Below are 9,141 nucleotides of genomic sequence, written 5' to 3'. Positions count from 1 at the left end.
TCAAGTGAATAGCTCATTTGGAGACTGACAAAAAAAAGAAGAAAGAAAGAAAAAAAGCGCAGGAATNCCTAGAATGCTGCTCTAGGCAGAAAAAAATCCTATGCAACAACATTTCTAAAAATTCTATTTTTCTTATCTGTCTTTTTCCCCAGCAAGCCTGTTGGATTCTCTGCCTTGCCTGTGTGAGGACTATGCCAGCAGTCAAGGTTTAGGAATGTGGTGGGAGCATAGGGTCTCTCCTCAGACAGTAGAGAAAATAAATGCACAATGCACGTGTATCAATGGAGTCACTTGTTTTAGGGTTTTTGTTTTCCTCATCTGTTGCAAGTAAACATTGCTTTGAAAGATGAAGGTCTAGAAACAAGAGGGGGTGACAGATACCAGACAAAGGAAGGGGAAGGGAGCAGTCACACAGCCTAGCACCCCAGAAAGCAAGGTTGCCCTTTTCCAAAATGCAAGGAGATGTCACACTTTCAAACTTATTAGCACATAATATTAACTTATTAACACTTGAAAACAGTAATATAAACTCTAGATAATTCTGTGTGGAAGATAGTGTTCAGGAACAGTCTATGCACAGGTCCCACATTTATAAGTAGTTAAATTTTTGAAAATTCAATTCAAGTGATATGATTGAACTTGGATTTTTCATAAAGGGACCGTGATGGAACTGGACAGTGTGTTCTCTACTGGCTGACAGGATGCGTTGTGGAGTCAAAGCAGAACAGTCTAGTTCCCCCTACACACACATATACACACACACACGCACACACACTATCTGCTTTATATTTTTACAGACTGAAGACTTCTAAAATCGGTTGGATTTCACCTACATCAAGTATAAATGCTAGCTCTAGATGTCCCAGTCACGTGATGTCAACCACGATGTCCTCACATGGTTTTTGTAAGCTTTTGTCGCTAGAAAAATGAAGTAATGACACTTTTCCTCTGAAATATTCTAAGAACTAAGATAGATGGTCAGCTGGGCGATGATGGCGCACACCTTTAATCCCAGCACTTGGGAGGCAGAGGCAGGTGGATTTCTGAGTTCAAGGCCAGCCTGGTCTACAAAGTGAGTTCCAGGGCTATACTGAGAAATCCTGTCTTGAAAAAACAAACAAACAAACAAACAAACAAAAGACAGATAGTCTATGGAAAGCACTCAGAAATGGCTCTCAGAGTAGACATGGGCACTCAGCAAATGCTTGTTGATATGACCATCAGGTGTGAACAGTAAAGACCGGGTTTTCTCTTCCTTCTCCTCATTAGCCTACAGACACTGAATCATCGATGCACTCTACCCCTCCCAAACTAAAGCATCATTCAATGCCACTCCCATGCTCCTCCCTATCATCTTGTTGGCTCTGGCATGTCTCTGCATGGCTAGAATCTATCCTCTGGTACCCTATTGCAATTGCCAATTAATTATACTCAGATTGACAAGTGGTGGCACATTCCTCACTACTTGTCCCAATGTTCTGAGATCCCAAATGAAAGACACACACACACACACACACACACACACACACACTCAGCCTTATATTTTAATATGCCTTAAACAGCTCAATGGCTAGGTCATGCCAAAACTTCTATGTAATTACCACCTCCCCTCCAACATTCCTGAGTTATTGCTTACTAAAGTCTATATTCCATCTTTGCTACCTTAGACCCAGTTGGGGGCCCCATGGGGCCACTCTTCCCCAGCTCTTCCATTATGGGTATGCTCTCTCTTCTGCAGCTCTCAGGCCTACATGACAGTTCAATCTCCTTTTTCCCTCCTTGGTCCCCTTGCCCTCAATCCTAAAGTCCCACCTCTGTCTCCCTGCTCAGCCCTTAGCCACAGGTAACTTTATTTACCAATCAAAACCAACTTGGGGCAGGGACCCTCAGCATCTTACATGCAGATTCTTGTGCAATTTGGAGGATCAATTAATATAATACAAGCATTGGAGTAAAACCACAACATTTTCCCTTGTTGTCCATTAAAAAGGCCTCATCTCTCAGATATACAATGTACATAGTTATAGCAGTTATGTATAATATACATATATAACATCCAGTCCATTAACTTTGTCAATTTAGGTACATTTTTCTAATATCTATTCTAACTTAGAGTTTACAATTCTGTACCCAAATTATATTTTGATTTTAACTTGCATTACCACCTGAAAACCACTCTTTTACATCTAGATCATCTTCCTTAATGCTAAACAACTTAAGTTTGATTATGAGACGATAGCTAGTCTTCAAACCTATTAGAGCACCAAGGAATTAAATATTACCAGGATGAATAAGAAGCACAGAGTCCTTTATTCCTCAGAATGTTGGAGCATCTGTCTTCAGCTTTCTGTCCCAGAACCATCTGATCGGCCTTAAGTGAAGCAAGAATTATGAAGGGACGCTTACCCTGTATTGGCAGAGTTAAGCTGTTGATTATCCCACATCTCGTGCCTTTTCCTGGACAGTATCTTTTTTTTTTTTTGTCTGCACATGAATTAGGACATTTTTTTGCCAGAGGCGACCTTGCCACAATTGGAGCAACTCTATGTGAGCAACTCTACAGTGATCAATATCTTCTTTAAAATGTGAAGGGGGTATCATCAGAAGGAGACATGTCTCCTAGTCAAAAGAAAAACTATTAATAAAGAAATGATTTTAAATGCCATATTCTATGGATTTCTGATGCTTCTGAAGATCATCTCTATATAGCATATCTGAACTGTTAAACCTTGCCTACTCTGAGCTATTTCTATTTGAATAATATTAAAAACACTTTATTATAATTGAATCAGAATCTGATGTAACCATGAGTTTACTATATGACCCTTAACTTGTGTTACTTAATCATCCTAAACCGTTTGTAATAGCAGCTATATTAGACGAGCTGAGACAAAGCCTTGTATTCTTAAATGATTTGCATGAGCATAATCCCTATCTAAGAGAAACAATATTAATTTCAAATTTTGTATCACTATAAAAATTTATACCCATGAAAACCTTAAATCTGTGTTAATATATAAATTCTGTACCAATATAAGAAATTATAACTTCAATTTGTATCAATTATAAAGATTCCTACCAATGTAAGATTATGACTATACAATGATTTGTTTAAGAATAAATTTTATAATCCATACCATATATCTAATTTTTATATTATTCTAGTCTCCCTTTTCCATTCAACCCCCTTCCTTTTACATAGGAAAGAAGGGATAGAGAAGAGGAAAAGAAAGACAGAAACTCCAAGTCTAAGCTCTCTATTTAATATCCTCCTTGTTCAAAATTATGACTATTTTCCATTATCCCTTAAAATGACAACCTATCTATAATTTACAAAATAACCATAACCAGACACCCAAACCAAAGGAATAAGGATGATGAATCTCTCCAACATCTTCTTGCTGAATTGAGGTGAAGAAATATTTTTAAAGGGTGGGGAAAGGTAGGAAATTTTCAACATTTGGTTAGACTTAAGAAAGCTGTTTTTAGCATTTGCTATTCAGTCTCTGTATGCTTAGGTGGTTCAGGGCTTCACAGAAGTTCTGACTGGATCCATCTGAAAGGTTGGATGAACCAAGGTCATCGGGAATCACTAGCGATTCCTAAGGCTGTTCTGTGAGCAAGTCTCTGGAAACAGCTTTGGGAGGTAGAGAACTGGAGCAGCAGGTCATTTAGTGTACCTGAGGGTGCTGTTTCTCTCCTTAAAAACAATTAAATCGATTTCCATTCATTCTCCCTTCTGTACAGATCAATAGCTCATTATTATTTGTTGAGATGGGCTTCTCTCTGTATCTGGGCCTTTGTTTCCTATATTTGAGATCAAAGGTCTGGATTTCTTTATTCCATGCATACTTAAAACCACTTAAACAATAACCATTCTATTGCCCTTCTAGTCTTAAGACAATGCAGTTCCCCTTTATTTCTTCTTATTTGGGCCTTTTCTCTTTAGCCCGCCTTATCTCAGCAGGAGCTCTCAGCATCTGCAACTTAAGCTCTCTGCAGAAGCCAGAATGAGAGAGAATCCTGCTGGATCTTAGCCTGCAGCCCATGTCCCTGGGTCAGTCTGGGTGTGTCCTACACTTAAGTCACAAACCTCAGAATCATGCATGTCAAACTAGCATGAACTTCCATCCTAGTTTAGAACCTGCATGGCTTGGGGAGGAACCACATGGCTCTGCTCCGCTTGGCTGAGAAACCAACTCTCCCCACTTCCTAATCTTAAAGGAATGGTACATGTGTTCCATTGAAGAAGCTGCAGTTAATTTTAAAAAGTGAGTACAAGCCTAACACATTGGATGCCATCTGTTGCTATTGCCAACTAATCCTGCTCAAATAGACCTGGAGGTGGTAGTAAGTTCCTCAATAGGAACTACTACTCCCCCAATGTTCTGGGTTCCCAAATGAAACACACACACACACACACACACACACACACACACACACACACAGCCTTATATCTTAATATGCCTTAAACAGCTCAATGGCTGGGCCACTCCAAAATCTCCACATGGCTAACACCTCCCCTCCAATATTCCTGAGTTATAGCTACTAAAATCTATTTTCCATCTTCACTGCCCTAGACCAAATTGGTGGCTCCCTGGGGCCACTCTTCTCCAGCTCTTATATAATTGCTATGCTCTCTATTTTGCATCTCTTAGGCCTGGTCCTTACTCCTTGCCCTGCATGGTGGTTCTATATCCTTCCTTGGTCCCCTTGCCCAGGAATCTTAAAGTCTCCTTGCCCAGCCATGAGTTGCAGGCAACTTTATTTACCAATCAAAACCAACTGACAGAAGGGACCCTCAGCATCTTAAAACAGATCCAGGTAATTTAGGGGACTCAATTAATGTCATGCAATCATTAGACCAAATCCACAACAGTTCCCAAAACCAGAGTTTTCTCTCCAGCTTCAATCTGTTCTGAACCCACCAAGTAGCTGGGATCTGCAAAGCACAGGCGTGTCCTTTCTATCAGTCTTGCCACCTTGCAGAAAGGACTGGGTTTCCATAACCCATCACTCTTACACATAGTATAATCCAGACTTTAAAGCTGTAACATCTTCAGAATATTCCCTGGATTTAATTCAATACTAATTTTTTGCTACTGTTACCTACCAGAACTTAGTGTTCCCTGTGGCCCTCTTACCCCTTATCTTTGTCACTTACCCCAACTCTGGGTATGGGCTTTCTTTTTCTACCTCCACAATTCAACCCATTAAAGCTTATCACTTCTACTTCAAAATACATTCCAAATATTTTCCTTTTTTCTCCATTATGGCCCACTTTAACCTTTGTTGAATCAACATCAATATGGTCTTCCCACTTGCCCACATCCTAGATCTACAGATCAGGAACCCACCTAAAGAGAGCAGCTGAAAGACTTGCGTCCATATGCTAGCAGGTCCTGAGGAGACATTCTGAACACTTCAGTTTGAGGCCCATTCTCCCTTCAAAACATCTCACCTGGAATATCATAATAACATTGACTCATCTCCTCGGTTCAATCTTGCTCCCCACTACCTAGTACCATAAGGAAATGGGAATATTTATTGTTCTTTTTTATTAGATATTTTCTTCATTTGCATTTAAAATGTTATCCTAGTTTCCTTTCTGAAAATCCCTATCCCCTCTCCACACCCCCCCTGCTTCCCAACCCACCCATTCCCACTTCCTGGCCCTGGCATTCCTCCTATACTGGGGCATAGAATCTTCACAAGACCAAGGGCCTCTCCTCCTATTGATGGCCAACTAGGCCATCCTCTGCTATATATGCAGCTAGAGACATGAACTCTGGAGGTACTGGCTAGTTCATATTGCTGTTCCTCCAATAGGGCTGCAGACCCTTTCAGCTCTTGGGTACTTTCTCTAGCTCCTTCACTGGGGACCCTGTGCTCTATCTAATGGATGACTGTGAGCATACAGTTCTGTATTAGTCAGGCACTGACAGAGCCTCTCAGGAGACAGCTATATCAGTCTCCTGTTTGCAAGCTCTTGTTAGCATACCCAATAGTGTCTGGGTTTGGTGGTTGTTTATGAGATGGATTCCTGGGTGGAACAGTCTCTGGATGGTCCTTCCTTCAGTCTCAGCTTTGAACTTTGACTCTGTAACTCCTTCCATGGGTATTTTGTTCCCCTTCTAAGAAGGAACCAAGTATCCACACTTTGGTCTTCCTTCTTGAGTTTCATGTATTTTGCAAATTGTATCTTGGGTGTTCTAAGTTTCTGGACTAATATCCACTTATCAGTGAGTGCATATCATGTGTGTTCTTTTGTGATTCATTTACCTCATTCAGTGGCTAAGTCCGTTAAACTAAACTAATTCCTACCTACTTACAAATCCCCACATGAAGTGAATATCCACTACTTTCCAATTCCATCTTTCTCCTTCAACTCATTAGTGAGTTCAACAGATTAGTGAGTCTGGTCTTTCTGGTACCATCACGGGAACATGTCCTGTTGCTATCTGCCCCCGACTCCTTCCATTACATTATTCAATGAGAAGCTTCTGGGCTCCAGTAATGAACCCAATGTTTGACACCAATAGTCAGTCTCTTCTCAGCACTTACTGTAATAGCCCAGGTCATCTATTGAAATGGCCAGACAGTAAGGACCCTTTTAGTCATATTTACCCTAAAGACAGAACAATTGCTAGCAGATGACTATACATTCATTGTCGTGACTAGTCAAGTATAGCAGCAGCAGCAGCAGAAACACCTTTCAGTGCTGTCAGGAAACTTAGAAAGTCTTTCTTAAAGAGACCATGTCCACCTTAGTCATCAGGAAATCCAAATCAAAACAACTCTGAGATACTAGTCAGAACACCTAAAATCAAAAACTCAAGTGGTAACACATGCTGGAGAAGATGTAGAACAAAGGGAACAATTCTTCATTGCTGGTGGGATTGCAAACCTGTACAGCCACTTTGGAAATTAATTTGGCAGTTTCTCAGAAAACTGGGAATAGTTCTATCTCAAGACCCAGTTATACCACTCCTGAGCATATACTCAAAAGATGCCCAACCATCCCACAAAGACACATGCTCCATTATGTTCATAGCAGCTTTATTCATAATAGCCAGAAATTGGAAAAACCTAGATGTCCCTCAACTGAAAAATAAAGAAAATGTGGCAAATCAATGAATACTATTTGCTGCACAATGTGGGCCATTGGGATATGTATGCACAGACAGTCTGGCCTCCAGTCAAGCTGAGGTGGAACCCCAGGACCTGGTGGTGATAATTCACCTACATGGGACAGAAGGAGTTCTCTCATGTCTCCTGTAACCCTGGCTCCTGTCGAAGTTACCGCCCCCTCAGCCCCAACAGGAGAAGCATGGCTAGTAGTCATGTAGGCAATGTCCCAAGCTTCTGACCTATAGGCTAAACTCCTCTCCAGTTACCTAGCAACAGCAAAGATAACAGCATACCATAAGAGGGGTTATTTGGCCCCTCCTTACTCTCTTGCTCTTACTCCCCTTACTCTCTCCTCTCTCTCTCATCGTCCTCTCCTCTCCTCTCCCTCTCTCCCTCTTATTCTCTAGCCTTTCTTCTCTCTCTCCTTTCCCCCTTCTCTCCTCTTGGCCATGGCCAGTCTCTCTCTTTTACCTTCTCTCTTTCTCCCTGCCTTTCTACAATAAAGCTCTAAAACCATAGATTGTCTGTACATCAAGGCCCGCTGAGGTTACTCTCGCCTGCATGGGAACTTCTCTCCCTCAGCCCTCTCTCCCATAACCCCAGGGCTATAGGGTGTAGCATCAGGGGCTGCCCCTTGTCCACGCCCCACTGAGTGGGGTCAGTGACATAGATGCCCACCCGGGGCCAAGTGGAAAGTGTCTAGCAGCCCTCCAGTGTCCACCTGCCCAGAGGATAGGAGGAACTCTGGCCAGGCGAGGGCTATCCTCCCTCCCCCCTCCTTCCCTGCCCCCCTTTTAGTTCCCACAGCATGGTGGAATACTATTCAGCTATTTAAAAGGAAGACATCATGAATTTCTCAGGCAAATGCATGGATCTTGAGAATATCATCCTGAGAGATAACCCAATTCCAAAAAGTCATTCATGGTATGTGTCTTAGTTAGGGTTTTACTGCTGTGAACAGACACCATGACCAAGGCAAGTCTTATAAAGAACAACATTTAATTGGGGCTAGCTTACAGGTTTAGAGGTTCAGTCCATTATCAAGGTGAGAGCACGGCAGTATCCAGGCAGGCATGGCACAGGCAGAGCTGAGAGTTCTATATCTTCATCCAAAGGCTGCTAGTAGAAGAATAACTTCCAGGCAACTAGGGTGAGTCTTAAGCCAACATCCACAGTGACACACCTANTCCAACCAGGTCACACCTATTCCATGAGGGTGATCTCCCACCCACCCACTCCAGCCTCCCTACCTTGACATTTCCCTACACTGGGGCATCAAGCTTTCACGGGACCAAGGAACTTTCCTTCCACTGATGTCTGCTACATATGAGGCTGGAGCCATGGGTGCCTCCATGTGTACTCTTCGCTTGGTGGTTTAGTCCCTGGGAGCTCTGAGTTGTCTAGCTGGTTGATATTGTTGTTCTTCCTATGGGTTTCAAACCCTTTCAGCTCCTTCAGTCCTTTCTCCTTCTCCAATGGGGACACCGTGCTCAGTCCAATGGTTGGCTGTGAGCATCCTCCTCTGTATTTGTAAGGCTATGGCAAAGCCTCTCAGGAGACAGCTATATCAGGTTCCTATCAGCAAGTACTTCTTGGCATCTGCAAGAGAGTCTGGATTTGGTGTCTGTATACCGGATGGATCCCCAGGTGGTACAGTCTCTGTTTGGCCTTTCCTTCAGTATCTGCTGCACACTTTGTCTCTGTATTTCCTCCCTTGAATATTTTGTTCCCCCTTCTAAGAAGGACTGAAACATTAACACTTTGGTCTTCCTTCTTCTTGGGCTTCATGTGGTCTGTGAATTGTATCTTGAGCATTCTGAGCTTTTGGGCTAATATCCACTTGTCAGGGAGTATATAACATGTGTGTTCTTTTGTGACTGGGTTACCTCACTCAGGATGATATTTTCTAATTCTTCTTGGTTTTCTTCTGTTTTGCATAATGTATCTTGGGTATTCTAAGTTTCTGGGCTAATATCCGCTTATCAGTGAGTGCATATCTAGTGACTTCTT

Source organism: Mus pahari, chromosome 11 (genome assembly GCF_900095145.1).
Source record: "Mus pahari chromosome 11, PAHARI_EIJ_v1.1, whole genome shotgun sequence".
Classification (NCBI taxonomy): domain Eukaryota; kingdom Metazoa; phylum Chordata; class Mammalia; order Rodentia; family Muridae; genus Mus; species Mus pahari.
Note: the sequence above shows the minus strand (reverse complement) of the source record.